General features: G+C 43.2%; 1 protein-coding gene across 5 annotated transcripts in view; it reads left to right on the top strand.

Annotated features, from left to right (window-relative positions):
- The window catches only part of KCNQ4 (potassium voltage-gated channel subfamily Q member 4), a 215,947-nt gene that overhangs the window by 12,451 nt on the left and 184,212 nt on the right, over nucleotides 1-19,284 (top strand). Inside the window, exon 1 of one of the 5 annotated variants that reach the window (XM_056556985.1) lies at nucleotides 10,787-10,819. The exons of the other annotated variants lie outside the window; for them this stretch is intronic. The gene's annotated coding sequence lies outside the window, so the exon portion shown is untranslated. Of the gene's footprint in view, nucleotides 1-10,786; nucleotides 10,820-19,284 lie in introns of those variants that run through there. 5 annotated transcript variants of the gene reach the window in all.

The following is a 19,284-nucleotide window of genomic DNA, read 5'->3' as shown; positions in this document are numbered from 1 at the left end:
CAGACAAGAGAGAGCACAGGGGAGTACTATCAGACAGGAGAGAGCACGGAGGAGTACCATCAGAAAGGAGAGAGCACAGAGGAGTCCTACTGGACAGGAGAGAGCACAGAGGAGTACTATCAGACAGGAGAGCGCACAGAGGAGTCCTATCAGACAGGAGAGAGCACAGAGGAGTACTATCAGACAGGAGAGAGCACATAGGAGTACTATCATACAGGAGAAAGCACAGAGGAATACCATCAGACAAGAGAGAGCACAGGGGAGTACTATCAGACAGGAGAGAGCACGGAGGAGTACCATCAGAAAGGAGAGAGCACAGAGGAGTCCTACTAGACAGGAGAGAGCACAGAGGAGTACTATCAGACAGGAGAGCGCACAGAGGAGTCCTATCAGACAGGAGAGAGCACAGAGGAATACCGTCAGACAGGAGAGAGCACAGGGGGGTACTATCAGACAGGAGAGAGCACAGAGGAGTACTATCAGACAGGAGAGAGCACAGAGGAGTGCTATCAGACAGGAGAGAGCACAGGGGAGTGCTATCAGACAGGGGAGAGCACAGAGGAGTACTATCTGACAGGAGAGAGCACAGAGGAGTACTATCAGACAGGAGAGAGCACAGAGGAGTACTATCAGACAGGAGAGAGCACAGAGGAGTACTATCAGACAGTAGAGAGCACAGAGGAGTACTATCAGACAGGAGAGCACAGAGGAGTACTATCAGACAGGAGTGAGCACAGAGGAATAGCATCAGACAGGAGAGAGCACAGAGGTGTACCATCAGAAAGGAGAGAGCACAGGGGAGTGCTATCAGACAAGAGAGAGCACAGAGGAGTCCTATCAGACAGGAGAGAGCACAGAGGAGTACTATCAGACAGGAGAGAGCACAGAGGAGTACTATCAGACAGGAGAGAGCACAGAGGAGTGCTAGAACAACCTCACTTACTGAACTTTGCCCATGCCTGTGCTTCAGCTTGTACAAAGCCATGATATAAGCCATGATTTCTATAAAAAGATGTACAACATATAACAAATGTTCAATCTGGCAGTGCCCATTTAATTTGTGGCTTGACATTCTGACAAATCCGCAGTTAATCCACATGTATGCAAATGTATGGCAGGTTTACCAAGGGTTTTGTTGCAGACAGGATAACATTACATCACTGTGTAGTTTATACAAAACATCAGCCCTTCATTTATTTCAGTATCTTATATATGGGCCTGATGAATTTTGCTACTGTATATTTTGGCATCTTCCCTTCTAGTTGTATCTGTATCTAAACTGTTGCATAATTATAGAACATTATTGCCACATACAGAAGAACAGAACAGCTGTGATATGCATCAGTGCAGACACTTTCACTTCCTCTTGTACAAGTGCACACTACCTATTCTCCAGATCTGGTGCTTTGAGGCCCAGTACATAACATCTGTGCTCCCTCCTCTTCCAACAACAAGCAGGTCAATAAGAGATGTGCATTGGGAGACAGAAGACATTTATTTACAAAGTCTCTCTTTGCTACATCATGGTAATATAACTCTCCAACTTTAATTCAACCACAAACAGAAGATTGGAAAGTTCTATATCCTATAAATATTGTAACAAGTGCATCAAATAAGTCAGTAAGACATGCTGATGGTTAAACGTCTTATCCTCGGAACCAAGTAAAGAATAATCTTTATTATTATGATTTTTTTTTTTTTTTACTTTGTAGACCACCTCTTACAGAACACCTCAAACAGAACACCCACTTACCCAGTCCATAAATTGGTGTGATCGATTTTTAGTCTACTATACATTATGCATAATGTCCATTTTGCTTGAGAACATACCCTCATAGAATATGACTTTTTGATGCATTTTTGGGTGTTCTTCTTAAACAGGTGAAGTGGTTTCACTGTGTATAGGAATAAATATTGCAACGCCTACACAATAAACCTACAGTAGCATTTAGGACATCACATTTTATATCCATAGGCATTAATATGGAGTTGGTCCCATTCATCCTTAAATGGGCACTGTCAAGTATAAAAACTTTTTATGTTGTACATCTTGGCAAAACAATAATTTTTCTAATATTATTCTTTAAAAAAAATTCACATTTTATTAACAAAAACTGTCTCCGAAAATCCTACCACTAGGGGTCCCCATACCTACTGGGACAATGATGAGCCCCACAGCAGCATGAGTGTGTCCAAGGGTCATGGACACTAGATGGCTGGTTGACAAGGCTGCAGGAGGAACACAGACTGCAACAACACTGCTGTAACACAGAATTTTACCAATCATGTGCCTTCAGCTGTTGCAAAACTACAACTTCAAGCATGCCTGGACAATCAAAGGATGTCTGGCCATTCTGGGAGTTGTAGCAACACTGCTGTAAAAAAGAGTTATCGAAACAGTGTACCTCCAACTATTCCAAAAAGTCCCAGCATTACAGGACTGCCTAAGGATGACACAAATGAATGACATAGGAAGATCTAAGTAATACACTCACAATATTGTCTTTGGTGGTAGAGTACAAGCAATCTCTAATAATCGTGTGTGTGTGTGTGTGAACAGCATAAATCAAGAGAAGAAAGGGTTACAGAGCAGGGCTGCCAGGCTCCCGAGAGCTGGGGACTCCCGCGATCTTCGGGCCAGCAGCAGCGGCATCAGGAACACAGAAGCTTGGAGCTTCCATGTTCAAGACATCACACCACTCACCCTCCATTTATGCCTATAGGAGGGGGCATGATGGCTAGTACGTAGCTGTCACGCTTCCTCCCATAGACATGAATGGAGGGAGCGTGATGGCTTTAGTCGCCAGTCATCCGGCACGGAACGAGTTTTCTCCGTGCACCGGATGACTGGGGTGGATCGGAGATTAGACATCTTATCCCCTATCTTGAGCTTTGGCTCGGCATTGATCAGTGTTATCGGTGCTCTGCTGCTCTAGCCTGCAGATCCTGGCCAGAGCCTCAGAGCATTGATTGGACAGCAAGGAGGCAGGCAAGGCCCCTCCTGCCATCCAGTCATCCCATTGGGACCTGGATTTCGCCGTGGATGTCCTGATCAGCTCCGATGGGCTAACTGGCATTTAGATAACTTGAATTAAGACGCCGCAATCAACTTTGATTGCTGTGTCTAAAGGGTTAATGCCGGGCATTGGCCCAAATGGCGGTGTCTGGCATTAACAGTGAGTCCTGGCTGCCGATAGCAGCGTGAAGCGTGCTCAGCTCGTGAGCATGCTTTAAACCCTGGTAACGGGACCAGGGCGTACAGGTACACCATTGATCCTTAACAGGTTAAGGTATCATCAGTTTCCCCTTGATCTCAATGTTAAATGTATTAAATCCGTTTCTCTTCCATTTTTTTGACAAGAAAAAAAATTCAGCATAAACCGTATTTTTCCCGTAAAAAAAAACAAAAACGACATAGAAACCAAACAGATGCAAACTGATGCCAACAGATTATAAAACAATCGCATTGACATTAATGGGACCCTTTACACCTATTAGCAAAAATCTTGAATGGATTCAACATCAAAACAAAAAATGGTCCAATATATGGGAACATAATATATCAGAAAAACTATCTGACAGACACTATCACACTTTAAAGGGAACAGTGTCAGAATATGTGGTCCTTCCCCCGCGGAAAAAAGTTACTGTACATTTCACTAATAAAAACTACGCTTCCCACACGTATCCTGCATCCTTTACGCTTCCTGTTTTCTTCATTACAAGCCATACAATAGCAGGGCTATTTGTATAATGAGGTGCCCAGTGACTTTATTTAGGAACATAAATATTCATATGATCTTTTTTTAATCCAAAATATCTCATTGGTGTTTTCAGTGGTCAGGCCACATGCCTGTGCATAGCTGTCACACAGCAGAGCAATGCCATTTGGGAATACAGGAGATAAAAGGCAAGCAGAACTGCGCTTGCTCGCCACATACAGTGAGGATGGCAAGTAAGCACATGTACTGTCTCACTGCACAGAGAAAGGAAAAGACCCGCTAAGCAGATAGATCAGATAGGATCTGTGCATACTTGGCCTATTTGATGAAGATTTTCTCAGGGACTTTACCATGGACAACAATAGAAAACAGGGACAAGAGGACAGGGTAAATGCAGGGATAAGAACTTTTTATGCATTCATTTTACTAAATAGCTTGTATTTGAAAATAATAATGATTTTTACTGTGTAGTACCTGACTGTGATCTTTGGAATACTCCTTTGGATGGATAATGACTCTGAAAACGTGGTAATAAAATGTAATATACAATGTTTAATCTTTTAATGTAGTATTATAACTTTCACTTGTATCATAAAGTAATCTGTATTTATAAAGTTCTTTGTATTACATAGTTTAACCTTTTAATATTACTTTCCCTTGTAGTTTCAACATGTTAGATCAAGCAGAATATGTATTACTAAGGAAAGAGCTGAGAAATATAGATACTTACACACCCAAATTACTAAAAAGTATATATGTACCGTATTTTTCGCCCTATAGGACGCACCGGCATATAAGACTCACCCTATTTTAAAGGTCCAAAATCTAGAAAAAAAAGATTCTAAACCCAACAATGATCTTCAACCTGCAGACCTCCAGATGTTGCAAAACTACAACTCCCAGCATGACCGGACAGCCAACGGCTGTCTGGGCATGCTGGGAGTTGTAGTTTTGCAACATCTGGAGGTTCGCAGGTTGAAGACCACTTCTATAGGATGTAATACTCACATGTCCCCGCCGCTCCGGACCCGTCACCGCTGCCCTGGATGTCGCTCCATCGCTGTCACCGCGTCCCCGTGGTGTCCCCGACGCTCCGGATGTCTTCTTCCCCGGGATCCACGCTCTCCCTCATCACATTGCTACGCACGCCGCTCCTATTGGATGACGGGACGGCGTGCGCAACGACATGATGGCGTTGAAGGAGAGCGCCGACCATGCAGGGGATCCCGGCACGGAGCAGACACCGAGGAGGCAGGTAAGGTCCCTCCCAGTGTCCTGTAAGCTGTTCGGAAGGCCACGTTTTTACCGCGGCGATCCCGAACAGCCCGACTGAGAAGCCGGGTTAGTGTTATTTTCACTTCAGACGCGGCGGTCAGCTTTGATCGCCGCGTCTGAAGGGTTAATACAGGGCATCACCGCGATCGGTGATGTCCTGTATTAGCGGCGGGTCCCGGCCGTTGGCCGCAGGTATTTGCCGTATAAGACGCACCAACTTTTCCCCCCCAGTGCGTCTTATACCCCGAAAAATACGGTACATTTTATTAAATATCTCAAAAGAACAGAAACTCCACAGACAAATTTAAAAACACCTCAAAACCCCCCCCCCCCCACCAAAATATTATACTACAATCAAAATGGACATCCCCATAAATATGTAACAAAACTGAGTGTGAACTGTGGCACCATACATGATTACACATACTAAGGGTACGTTCACACCACGGAATTCCTGCGGAAATCCACGGGCGGAATTCTGCGGTGTGGACTTAACAATAGTGTGAATGGGTCTCTGCGAGACCCGTTCACACTGCGGAATTTCGGTGGCGGACAATTCCGGTGCTGAAATTGTTCAGCGCAAAGAAAGAACATGTTCATTCTTTGCACGGATTCCACGAGCACTGCATAGCCTTCAATGGTGACGGCTCAGTGCCCCGCGGCCCTAGCGCCAAAGTATTTTTGGAGGCAGCCGCCAGACGGAATCTCCGCTCCGAGATTCCACAGTGTGAATGCACCCTAAGGATACACTGTGGGTCTAAAACACCCAATACTTTAGGCCTCGTTCACAAGACTGAAATTTGCGGAATGTCTGCCTGGGAAAACATGGGAAAAAATTCCACAAACAGCATGTTCTCCCGCTGCTAGGTCCAATAGGAAATGGACCATCTCCACAGATGGCAATGGCTTCCGAGCAGATTCCACCAAAAGAATTGACAATGCCAATTCTTTTGTCAGAGGCTGGAATCTGTATTTCTGCTGCAGAAATTCAGTTGTGTGCACAGCATAGCAATATCCCATTGAAAGCAATGGAATTCTGCTGCAATTAAATTTCCGAGCAGAAAATGGAACAGAAATTCCATTGTACATACTCATAGGGTAGACTTACTTATGATTAATGGCTGTTGAACTGCTCTATGATGAAGACTTCGCCATGTTGATGACACAGTTGAAACACTTTTAAGTCCCTTTCCCCCCATGCAGGGGTGCTGCGGGGAAGTGGTTCCTTAGATGCAAAAGTGAGAGTTATTTATCAATGTCTAAAGAAGGGATTTTGTGTTAGAAAACTTGAGTGCATGTGCGACAGATCTAAGCCTGTGCTTATTTTAGAATGGTTGTTAGTGTTAGAGACATTTATAAAAAGCTGAGGACATTCGAAAAATACATTACAGATATATCACGAAAAGACATGGCAGCTAAAGAATAATCATGGTTACAATACAATGTCTTTCTATTCCATATGAAGAAAATATGTCACAATAGCTGAAATGCTGCGACAGGGATCTGTTAGTAGCTATGTACCCAAGCCTTAGGTATGGTGTTAGTAAAAAGGTCCTGGTTTTTTTTCCCCTAGAAACAACACCACGCTAGTACATGAGTTGTGTCTGGAATTGTAGCTCAGCCCTATTCATTTGCTCATGCCAAGAATTAACAGTCCTATCATTACACAATGTAGTTTAAAAATATTCCTGAAACAAAGACCTATGCCTTGGTTCCCAGCCTCATAACAGTGATAAAAATAATGGAAGGGTTCTAATATTTCAATGCACAGAGGGAGAACAGATCTCGTCTAAATTTGCTTCTTTGGCTTTATATGAATAGTATTTGTGTCATTCTGGTGACGATAATGTAATATGTTGCTCATTTGTTATGAGCAAACACACATTTCTGTTATTATTATATATTATTATTATTATGGGAATAACATAAAAATAACTGGCTGCAGCAGTCACATGCTCTGTGTCAAGAGGGAGCAGGTAGTAGATACCAGCAGGGGACCCAAAAAGCATCAGAATGGCAGCAGTATGGCTATCATAATTATATGTCTTTGCTAAGGGATTTAATTGACTATACATGGCTTCTGTAACTTCTGTACAGGCTTATAATAAAGGAGTATTCCGGTATCAGAAAATGTTGTTTGAATAAAACTATTACCTCGAGAAATATATCTTAACAATATAGTATTGTCACTAATTATACTGGTTTTAGCATGTTTTCTTCTTGAAATACACCTGACAGGAAGTTATGTAGTCCTCTCATTGTCAGTGTGGTGTTGTTTCAGCAGCTCCCCAGCTCCTGTCTCTCTCCCATCATCTGCTCTCTCATGAGACTTATTGAGTAAAGACTTATGTAGACAATATGTTGTCTTGCACAACCTGCTCAACCTTTGGTGTGTCAATAATATTTTTGTCAAAAGTTTAAATCATTTGCAGTTATATAGATCTGTATAGGAAAGTACAGCCTACAGTGTGAAAGCAACCTTAAAGGGTTACTCCACTGCTCAGCATTTGGAACAAACTGTTCCAAACGCTGGAGCCGGCGCTGGGAGCTCCTAACGTCATAGCACCACCTCTCATGACATCACGCCCCACCCCCTCAATGCAATTTGATACGTCCCCTCCCATAGACTTACATTGAGGGGCGGAGCGTGGCATCATGAGGGGGCGGGGCTATGAAGTCACGTGCTCCCGCCGGTGCCGAATCCAGCTTTCGGAACAGTTTGTATCAAACGCTGAGTAGCGGAAAACCCCTTTAAAGCACAACTGTCACCACAAATATACTCGTGAAGCTGCACACACAGTGCACAAGGGCTTCACAAACATATTTTAGGCATACTGTTATAAATAAATTAGACTGCATTTTACTTACAGTCGACAGCTTTATAATTCCTCCGAGAGTCATGCCAACAGTCAGAGAGGCGGGGCCATGGGGTCCCTCTGCTTACTTCGCACAGTTGATTGACAGCCAGCACGCGTGCAGCATTACTACACAGGGCAGCAGCAGACGGGAGAGCCCTGTGTGTCAATCAACTATGTGATGTAGCCAGAGTAAGGCGGTGTGGCCCCAAAGCGGGGCCCCAGGCGCTGCCTTTCCAACTTGGCCGGACTCCCAGAGGAATTATAAAGCTTTTTTTTTTGTAAGTATAAACCAGCCTTATTTATTTATAATGGTATGCCAAGAACATGCTTGTGAAGCCCTAGTGCAGCTTCACAATCATATTCCTGGTGACAGTTGCACTTTAACGTCATATTACTGCCAAAAACATTTATAGGCCCAGATTTATGAAACTATGTGAGAGAAATAATAGAAGGACTTTCCCCCAGCAACCAATCACAGCTCGGCTGATGAGTTCTGGTAAAGTGAAACCTGAGTTGTGATTGCTCTATTTCACAAAGTCACAAAGTTTCATACATCTGGGCCATAAACTTTTCACCCTATAAATGTATTTTGTCTGGAACACCCCATTAATGGGGTTTTCTCACAACAAAGACAAACGTTTTTATTTATTTTGGCAGGAAAAATTAAGTATAAATAAAATAGATTCGTTTTGAAAGCTGCCTGTGTCCTATATCAGTGCAATCCCTGGCAGTCCTTTCGCTCTTTTGTTCCAACACAGCAGAGCGCCTCTTTTTTGCAAGTAAAACATCATATGGTAGTCTTAACTATGCTGAAATACCTGTGTGGTGTAATGACGTCTTTATACTTCTTGTAAAATGAATGATTTATGTCTTGTCTGGTCATGGCTGAAAACGTGGTACTGAGGCATCATTGTGTAATCAAAGTTTGCTTGACCATTGACAGCTGCACGCTTTATTAGTATTTTCTTTAGCCTTTATACATTGCAGGAAAAATCTAGAAAACGCCACATATAGGATCTTTTTATATGAACATAGATTAGGTGGTTTCCATCATTTTAGCAATACAAATATAGGAGGCTATTTCTAACATATGGATAATGTAGATAAGAATTAAAGGTGTTATCCCAAGATTAAAAATGATCCTATATCCACAGCCGCCGATAAGAAGGGGTCTGACCACATCACTCATGAGGAATGAGGCCTGATGTCTCCCAAGTGAATAGAACTGCACGGTGTGATTGACCACTGTACCATTCACTCTGTTAAGTTTTCAAAACATAGCGGAACGCTGTTCTCAGCTATTTTGGATTTTTTTTTATGCAGCAAACTTTTCTGGGTTTTGAGCTGTATAAAAAAATCTTTTGCTTCTTTCGTCCATGTTATTGAAAAAGCATGACACAAAAACTGCAGTATTTGTATGATGTAGGAACTATGGAGTTCCTGGACCTTAGACAGTAATTTAATCTTCCTTGATCAGCGTAGTTTCGCTACCTTCAATTGCGGCATACTTGTCAGGCACAGTTTTGGGGCGACCCAGTCCTGTTTGAATGTGGTTCGATTGAATCTGTGCTCAGGCATGAAAATTTCACCAAACCAGTCTCTACCTTTTATAAAACTATCTTATCCCTACAAGAATCATCGCTTCATTGTTCTTTCCAAAAATGGCAACTGGATATTGAGTCCCTAGAAGAGTCTCATATGAGAGAGTTGGCCTCAACATGGCGATCAATAGTCAGAGATCAACTTATCCAAACTAAATGGTTACATATAGTATATCTGACCCTGCAAAAACTAGTCTGCATGGAGCTCCTTGTCACTGACACATGCACCATATGCAATGGAGCCAATGGGACCCTATATCATATAATTTAACAATGTCCTGTGATGCATATTTACTGGTCGGATTTTCATGCTTTCCTAAGTACTAAGTTGCTATTCCCTAATGTTTGTGCCCCACTTAATAGTCTGCTGGGTATAGTTGAGGATCTTAATCCCAACTGAATATGGACGTAGGCTCTATAGGTTGTTGTTATTTTAGGCACAGAAAACCTTACTGCTGACTTGGAAACCCTCTAAGGTCCTGTTCGTTGCTCACTGGGTGCATTTGATTGAAGCTGACATTCCCATGTATAGGGTCACTTATGAAGCCAGAGGAAAGCCTGAGAAATTCTACCACATTTGGGAACCTTGCTTGAGTGCGAATATGGCAACTGCTTTACTACAGGCGCAAGAGGATAGCGTTAGTGCAGTGTAAAGGCGGTATGAATGTACAGTGGTCCCTCAAGTTACAATATTAATAGGTTCCAGGACGACCATTGTATGTTGAAACCATTGTATGTTGAGATGAGAACTCTATGGAAACCTGGTAATTGGTTCTAAAGGCACCAAAATGTCATCCAAAAATAGGAAAAAGTGAGGATTAAGGAAAAATAAGTAGATAACTAATACAGATAAAGCAAATCCTTACATATAAAAGTAAGAAAGATCTGCTGGGAGCTGTAAATCGCTATCTATGTCAGTGTTTCCCAAGTCGGGTACCTCCAGCCAGTGGCGTTGCGACCCGGGTGCGGGGGGTGCGGAGCGCACCGGGTGACACCAGCCTGGAGGGGTGACACCACGGCCGGCAGCACCCCCCACATCTGCACACCGTCACTCCACTCAGCCGGTATTTGCAGCATCCCCAGACAGAAGAGGCTTCTTCCATGACCTGCAGGCTGCCGCACTCCAGTTTCAGCCCCCGACACAATCCTATCCCCCAGCCCCAGGAAGCTGCCTCTTTAAGATCTGCAATGCTTTCTGGGAACAGAAGTGCCGTGCGCACGTCTGCTCCCTCCCCCGATGTGTCCCTGCCTCATGTGCTCCGCGTCTTCTGAGGATTCATGGGGGATAAATTCCTCCCCAACCCCCGGACATTCCTGGACCTGGAGCCGCCCGGGGAGAGGAGAAAGTGAAGACAAGAGACTGGTGAGACCTCTCTGCAAAACTGTGTATTTAATGCAGTGTTTCCCAACCAGGGTGCCTCCAGCTGTTGCAAAACTATTACTCCCAGCATGCCCAGACAGCCTTTGGCTGTCAGGGCATGCTGGGAGTTGTAGTTTTGCAACAGCTGGAAGCACCCTGGTTGGGAAACACTGATTTAATGTTTTAATGTAACAGGGAGAAAGGGGGTGCTGAGAGGCTCTGGGGGGTGCCATTGCCAGGAGGATGATCCTCCTTATGTATGATGGGGGTGCTACTGATGAATGATGGGGGTGCTGCACCCCCATTATCCATCAGCAGGATCATCCTCCTGTGAGTAGCACCCCCATCATCCATCAGCAGGATCATCCTCCTGGATGATGATGGGGGGGGGTGCCTCTGGCAGGAGGATGATCCTCCTTATGTATGATTAGGGTGCTACTGATGAATTATGGGGGTGCTGCACCCCCATCATCCATCAGCAGGATCATCCTCCTGTGAGTAGCACCCCCATCATCCATCAGCAGGATCATCCTCCTGTGAGTAGCACCCCCATCATCCATCAGCAGGATCATCCTCCTGGATGATGGGGGGGTGCCTCTGGCAGGAGGATGATCCTCCTTATGTATGATGAGGGTGCTACTGATGAATTATGGGGGTGCTGCACCCCCATCATCCATCAGCAGATCATCCTCCGGGATGATGGGGGTGCTACTGGCAGGAGGATGCTCCTGCAGATGTAGCACCCCCATCATCCTGGCCGTAGCACCCTCATAATCCATTGGGAGGATCATCCTTCTGCCAGTAGCACCCCCATCATCCTGGATGATGGGGGTGCCACTGGCAGGAGGATGATCCTCCTTATGTATGATGAGGGTGCATAAGGAAAGACTATAGAGAAGTCACCTGTAGTCACTGATATTATTGTGTATTTTCCTCATTATGTCCCATCAGAGCTGTAGTCACTTGAAAGTTCTGCAGTTGTGATGAGTAAAACTACAACTCCCAGCCAGGGCTGGTGCAAGGATTTCTGCCTACACAAGCGAAGCTCCATTTCGGCAATCTCAGTGGGCCGCAGCAATAAAACCAGAGAGGGTGGAGTGGTAGCAGTGGCCTCTTCTGTGCGGCGGCGGGGCGCACAGGTGGGGGTCTTAGTATAAAAAAAAAGCCTTAATTTTTCCACCCCCATCAGCTGCGAGTCCATGCGCCCTCAAGCGAACGCATGGTTTGCCTTATGACAGCATCGGGCCTGCTCCCAGCATAACCTCACCACTGCTTAGGTCATACTGGGAGCTGTAGTTTTAATTGGTGAAACCTTTTTTAGCACTTTCCCATTCTTTGGCAACTGGTATATCTGATTATTATACTGGAATTTTTCACAATGCTCTACATCAGTGGCGCCTGTCACAACAGGCTAAAAACTTACTGGGGGGGGGGGGTAGGTATGGGGGTGACACCATTTTATATCGCACCGGGTGACACCAACCTTAGCAACGCCACTGCCTCCAGCTGTTGCAAAACTACAACTCCCAGCATGCCCGGACAGCCTTCGGCTGTCCGGACATGCTGGGAGTTGTAGTTTTGCAACAGCTGGAGGCACCCTAGTTGGGAAAAACTGGTCTATATAGAGGACAGGAGCTTCTTCGGGGTCCTGTACAGTACACGCAATGTCCTAAAAAGTAACATGGAGTCGCCCTCACCTGGTGCCAAAAGGAGCAGGTAACCCTGGTACAGGTAAAGTGTACAGAACATGTAATACCTCCCTGTACTGTAGGGGGCGCTACCAGACACCAGTCAGTGCATACACTTCAGTAATACAGGGGTTTTACCAGTGAATTCCCATTCTGGTTGTTCGGTTCTTCCAGCCATTGACATGTTTTGCAGATCTGGACTGTCTGTATATTGTATGTTGAGTCTGGTTTCAACTTACAATGGTCCAGAAAAGATCATTGTATGTTGAAACTATTGTATGTTGAGGCCATTGTAAGTTAAGGGATCACTGTAGTGTGTTTGTGTGTCTAGGTTGAGTGACATCTGTGCTTTACTATGGCTTTTCTTGATATACTCTGCAATGTGCTTCTATTCATTATTGTTATCATCTCTTTTCATGTCTTGCGGAAAACGGTATTTTATGGTCTCCCAGCTCATGCTTTGAGGCTTTTTTTGTGTATTGTTATTGTTTTCCTTGTTGTTTTGTTTATTGTTTAAAACATGCAAAAATAAACACTTAAAAAAACGGTGGAGCTCATGGGATTAACAGTAATTGATAGTGTGGCTAGAAAGAAAAATTTTGGATGCATTGCAATCTTTTTTTCTTTCACTTATTTGTCGTATGCTGGTCACTATAGAATATGAGCAAAGAGCATCACCTGCATATAGATGACAACATCTTTTACTTTTGTTTTCCTAGCAGTAAGCAGGAAACTGCACCACCAGTTTCCTCTCTTACAATGCATACATATACTCTGAGGTGTGTAGCAGATGCAAGTGTCACAGAAGTGCTAAACTTTGAATACAGTATGTACAAGAAGTAGAATTGACCAACTATATGCTTGCTTCTAAGTTATATGTTTTTAAGTTTTTCCATTTCCGAGTAATTTCGTCTCTCATTATCAGAGACTGTCAGCTGTGTTCAGCCGCTAAAACCACGTAAACATTGTAAACTTAAGGGTACTTGTTCATTTCATTTATCATTTTTTTTTTAAACTGCATGGTTTTGATACATTAACCGTTTTGAGTGATGACAAGCTGGGTTCCCTCCATGATGCACAGCTGTTATTTTCTCTAATTCAGGGGCAGAATCACAGCTCATCTGTTTGCCAGTAGCACACTTCTTTCTGGACTTCCTTTCCATTACTTCTTTGAGCAATTACAACACAGAACCTATTCCTCTCTGTTATGCCTTGACATAGTGTTAGTAAAAGGGCACTGGACTGAACAGGCTGGCACGTTGCTAACGGATAATTTACAGTACTATAGATGGCGGGTGGATGGAGAAGATGTTACTGATGCCCTGGCTCTGCAAGATGATGTGTGAGCATAAAGGAAAGAAATCAGCAGCACAGCAATGAAAGTTTTGCATTAAACACTGAACATCTGATGCAAAGATGAGATTCAAGCCTTGATTTATGTTTCAGGCTTGTTATTGACCTTCTGAAAGAGTCAGACAGGCTTTCACATGGCAAGTTTCCAGCCCAGGCTTTCTCCCTCTCTCTAATGCACACTGCACATCTAAGCTCCACCTCTACTTCCTCTGTTTTATCCTGACCTGTCTATTACTAGAGGTGGAATTCCCTTAACAATTAGCAGTGAACAGTAGATTGCAGAGAAGGGGGGCCATAGTGCCCACGATTTTGGAGCTCTTTCTGGGTTGAGGAGTAATTTTTGGTAAATTAAGTGAATTTAAAAATATGTTAGGAATTACCTAGTCTATCACATAAAGGGAAGTTGTTTGAAATGATTGTGACAATTTAAAAAAGCACCCCCCTTGACCTTCTAAATAATTCACATCAAAGGGGAAGCCTGGGCAGCATTTTTTTATTATTAAGTTCAGCCATGTGGTAATTAAAACATATACTTACCTTTTTCTGAAAATCAGTTGGGTGTATCTCAAGTTACGGATGCATACTGTGCATGAGATACCCTGAGAAGGCAGCTATTTTACCAAAATAAGTAACATAGAAATTGAGAAACTGTAGTTGGAAAAAGAGATATTTAAAAGTGTATATCTGATCTACAGTTAAAAAAAAGGAGATATTTAAAAGTGTATATCTGATCTACAGTTGCATTCAGCTGACATCCATTTAAACTAATCTTGTATCTTAAAAAATGATAGTGAAGGGTATTTTTGCTTTTTTTCTTCAGACTGATCTCATCATATAGAATATATATATATATATATATATATATATATATATATATATATATATATAGGAAGGATGCCGCAGCACACGGAAGGTTCAAAAGTATAAACAGTGGTTTATTCCATGATAACACAAGTTAGCAACGTTTCTGCTGCCAATTGACAAAGGCTGCATTGGCAGCAGAAACGTTGCTAACTTGTGTTATCATGGAATAAACCACTGTTTATACTTTTGAAACTTCCGTGTGCTGCGGCATCCTTCCTAGATGTCTGAATTGCCTTGACCGGGGCTCCACTCGCTGCTTGCACCGCTATCATACTATTGTGGGATGTGCTGCTCTACCTTTCCTTGTGCTATATATATATATATATATATATATATATATATATATATATATATATAGCTAAATAAATGTAAATGGCTGTACTTATAAAAGATGATGTCCATTAACAAAGTAAACTTCCATCCTTCTAAAAGCTTACCGTGTCAATTAAGAACATGTTTGATCAGGGTCTAATAGTTCAGACCCCCACTGATCTTTAGATCGAGTGGAGAGAAACATTTTGTGTAAATGACAGGGACACTTTAAGATAGACATACACATAGACTTGCAGATCCCTATGGCACTGAGTAATTACAAGAAGGCTTTCTGTTAAGTGGGAATATATAATTGTGTAATGGCAAGGCTTTCGGCTGTCCTAATCTCTATACATGGCTAGGCTAGACACACTACATGAAAAAGGTCATCTTGAAATATGGACCATGTGGTGCTGGGAACACTTACTTCAGAAGACCCAAATGTAAACATTTAAAAAAAGTAATTTTTATTTTTTGAGCACAATATTTTTTGTCATTTATTCAAGAAATCAGTGCAAAAACATAGAGTAAAATGTGAATGTTACTGGTGACCTAATGTAATGAATGTCACGATTCGGCTACAGGTAGTGGATCCTCTGTGTCAGCGAGGGATTGGCGAGGACCGTGCTGGTGGACCGGTTCTAAGAGGCTACTGGTGTTCACCAGAGCCCGCCGCAAAGCGGGATGGTCTTGCTGCGGCAGTAGCAACCAGGTCATATCCACTAGCAACGGCTCAACCTCGCTGACTGCTGAGAAGGCGTGGGACAGAAGGACTAGGCAGAGGCAAGGTCAGACGTAGCAGAAGGTCGGGGCAGGCAGCAAGGTTCGTAGTCAAGATGGATAGCAGGAGTTCAGGTAACACAGGCTTTGGACAACACTAAACGCTTTCACTGGCACAAGGCAACAAGATCCGGCAAGGGAGTGCAGGGGAAGTGATCAGATATAGCCAGGGAGCAGGTGGAAGCCAATTAAGCTAATTGGGCCAGGCACCAATCATTGGTGCACTGGCCCTTTAAGTCTCAGAGAGCTGGCGCGCGCGCGCCCTAGAGAGCGGAGCCGCGCGCGCCAGCACATGACAGGAGGGGCCCGGGACGGGTAAGTGACTTGGGATGCAATTCGCGAGCGGGCGCGTCCCGCTGTGCGAATCGCATCCCCGACGGCCATGTCAGTGCAGCGCTCCCGGTCAGCGGGACTGACCGGGGCGCTGCAGGGAGAGAGACGCCGTGAGCGCTCCGGGGAGGAGCGGGGACCCGGAGCGCTAGGCGTAACAATGAATCAATAATACCTCTAAAGTCTTTTTTATGTTAGAAATACTCCAGCATTTTTTTTCTGCCAATAAAGTGCAGCATAGGCTATTATTAAATAAGTATGTACATGCACTTGTGTATGCCTGTTTTAGTTGACATGTGTGCCATTTATGGGCTGTCTAAAATCTAAATTTTTTACCCTTTAATATGGTTCTCATAATGCAGGCCATATTTCCCATGTTGCCTCTGGCTTTGCATAGATGTGGGGGCAGAGTCTTTTCACACTGCACATTGTCTGCTCTTATTAAAGATGATAGATCAGTGGCATATAACTTGTGTCCCCCAACTCATTATGCAGACTCTCCTGTGTATTCATATGAGATGCAGCTTCATCCTGTCTCCACATGATTTTTATTGTGATCATTTTTCCTTGTCAGCTCTCACAATCAGGAGGCAAGGAAAAGCAGTGTGAAGCTACATCTTATAGAAATCCACTTTTATATCAGTCCACGACATATAGCAGAGACAGGCTGCCTCAGTCAATGACGTTTTCTACTCTGCACCTAATTATTGTGTGGAAAAACAGACAGACAGGTTTAGGTAAGAAGCAATGTCCTTTCACACTGTATAGGTCAGGAGTACCAGCCCCTGATAAATACATCAGAGCTGCACTGCCATGGATATATATAAACAAAGCTCCATTAGATTTGCTCATGCGCTGAATATACGTTTTTCCAAACAGAGAATGAATGGACTGCACATTGCCAATGCCCAGAGTCTTTTAAGGGTCTATTCACATGTACAGTATCCCGCGCAAATTTGATGTGCAGGTTTTGGTGTGCAGGATATGAAGCTGTGTTCAGTCATTTAGTTTCCATTGAAATCTGCAGCATCAAATCCAGCGCATAAAATCTGTGCAGGATGCTGCACGTGTGAATACACCCTTAAGATGCAATATACCCTACATCAAATTTTGTGAGCTCTGTCAATCTATCAAAACGAAAGGGGAAATAACAAGCAAAATACAAGAGGACAGCACCTTGCGTAATTCCGTGGGGTGATCTCGTGTGAGACTGGACTGTGAATGTTGTGAACTCTCACCTGGAGTAAGCCTTGAGTTCATGCATATCACCCCGAATAATCTGGGGTACTGTAGTGATCCTTGGTTACAAGCCCGCAGTATTTGTCTGGTATGCAGATGGAACCAGCAATGCAGTACAAGAGTAGAAGAAAAGAAAAAAAGAGTATACTGACAACAGTGCTAACACTCTGGATCTGGAGAGTGTTATAAAAGTATCAATGTATTTTATTGACACATAAAGCTAAAGGAGCGCTAAAACATGAGCAATATGCGTTTTGGGAGTAACTTCTCCCTTTGTCAATTGCAGGAAAATATATCCATGGCAGTGCTGTTCTGAGGTATTTATCAGGGGCCAGCGCATGTGACGTACACAGTGTGAGACAGAAAAAGCGCTTTGGTAGGAAACGGTCATTGCTAATTACTTGAAGCTGTCTGTTTATCCACCACACGTAAGCAATTAAGGGTATTGCATATTTATGAAGAGCATCGCTGGTCTTCTATACTTCTACATATTTACCAACATTTCAACCATTTTAATTCCTGACCCAATTTTGCCCTGAGTGTGCCAGAAACTCCCCCCCCCCTTTTTTTCCCCATAATGCCGGTGTGAGCATTTTTTTCAATTTCACCTCACAAATAATTTTTTTTTAGTTTCAGAGCATAAGTTATAGAAAAATGAAAGATGTCATTACAAAGTATACGGTACTTCCACGCAAAAAAACACAAGCCTCATATGGATCTGTAGATGGAAAAATAAGAGTTATGGCTATTATAGGACAAGGATGAAAAAACTAAAGCGCAGAAACTAATAAAGACCCTGTTTTTGTACTATTTTGGTTGAATTTATTTTATCTACCAGGTCAAGTGGATCATGATGATGGACTAGTAGATTGTGTTCCGCTTTAGTACCTTGGACAAGTAGTTTTTTTTTTATTTCCACACCCCTGATCCACTACTCTCTCAGTAAAGTAATACTTCCTGATATTACTTTTAAGCCTTTGCCCCTCTATTTTAAAAATATGTTCTCTTGTGGTAGCTTTTCTTCTTTTAAATATGCTCTCCTCCTTTACCGTGTTGACTCCCTATGTATTTAAAAGTTTCTTTCCTATCCCCTCTGTCTCTTTCTACCAAACTATACATGTTAAGGTCCTTTAACCTTTCCTGGTAAGTTTTATCCTGCAATCCATGTACTAGTTTAGTAGCTCTTCTCTGAACTCTCTCTAGAGTATCTACCGTATATCCTTCTGGAGATACGGTCTCCAGTACAGCACACAATACGCCAAGTGAGGCCTCACCAGTGTTCTGTACAGTGGCATGAGCACTTTTCTCTTTCTACTGCTTATACCTCTCCCTATACATCCAAGCATTCTGCTAGCATTTCCTGCTGCTCTATTACATTGTCTGCCTACCTATGTCTTCTGAAATAATTACTCCTAAATCCCTTTCCTCAGATACTGAGGTCAGGACTGTGTCAAATACGCCCAAGGTGCGTTATCTTGCACTTATCCACATTAAATTTCAGTTGCCAGAGTTTTGAGCATTCTTCTAGTTTGCCTAAATCCTTTTCCATTTGGTGTATCCCTCCAGGAACATCAACCCTGTTACAAATCTTTGTGTAATCAGCAAAAAGACATACCTTACCATTGAGACCTTTTGCAATATCACTAATGAAGATATTAAACAAAATTGGTCCAAGTACAGATTCCTGAGGTACCCCACTGGTAACAAGACCTTTCTCTGAATATTCTCCATTGACTACAACCCTCTGTTGTCTGTCACTCAGCCACTGCCTAATCCACTCAACAATTTGGGAGTCCAAGCTCAAAGACTAGTTTATTGATAATTCTTCTATGTGGGACAGTGTCAAAAGCCTTACTAAAATCTAGATATGCAATGTCTACTGCCCCTCCGCCATCTATTATT

Source organism: Hyla sarda, chromosome 2 (assembly GCF_029499605.1).
Source record: "Hyla sarda isolate aHylSar1 chromosome 2, aHylSar1.hap1, whole genome shotgun sequence".
In the NCBI taxonomy this organism is placed as follows: Eukaryota; Metazoa; Chordata; class Amphibia; order Anura; family Hylidae; genus Hyla; species Hyla sarda.
This window is presented reverse-complemented; position numbering and strand designations above follow the sequence as displayed.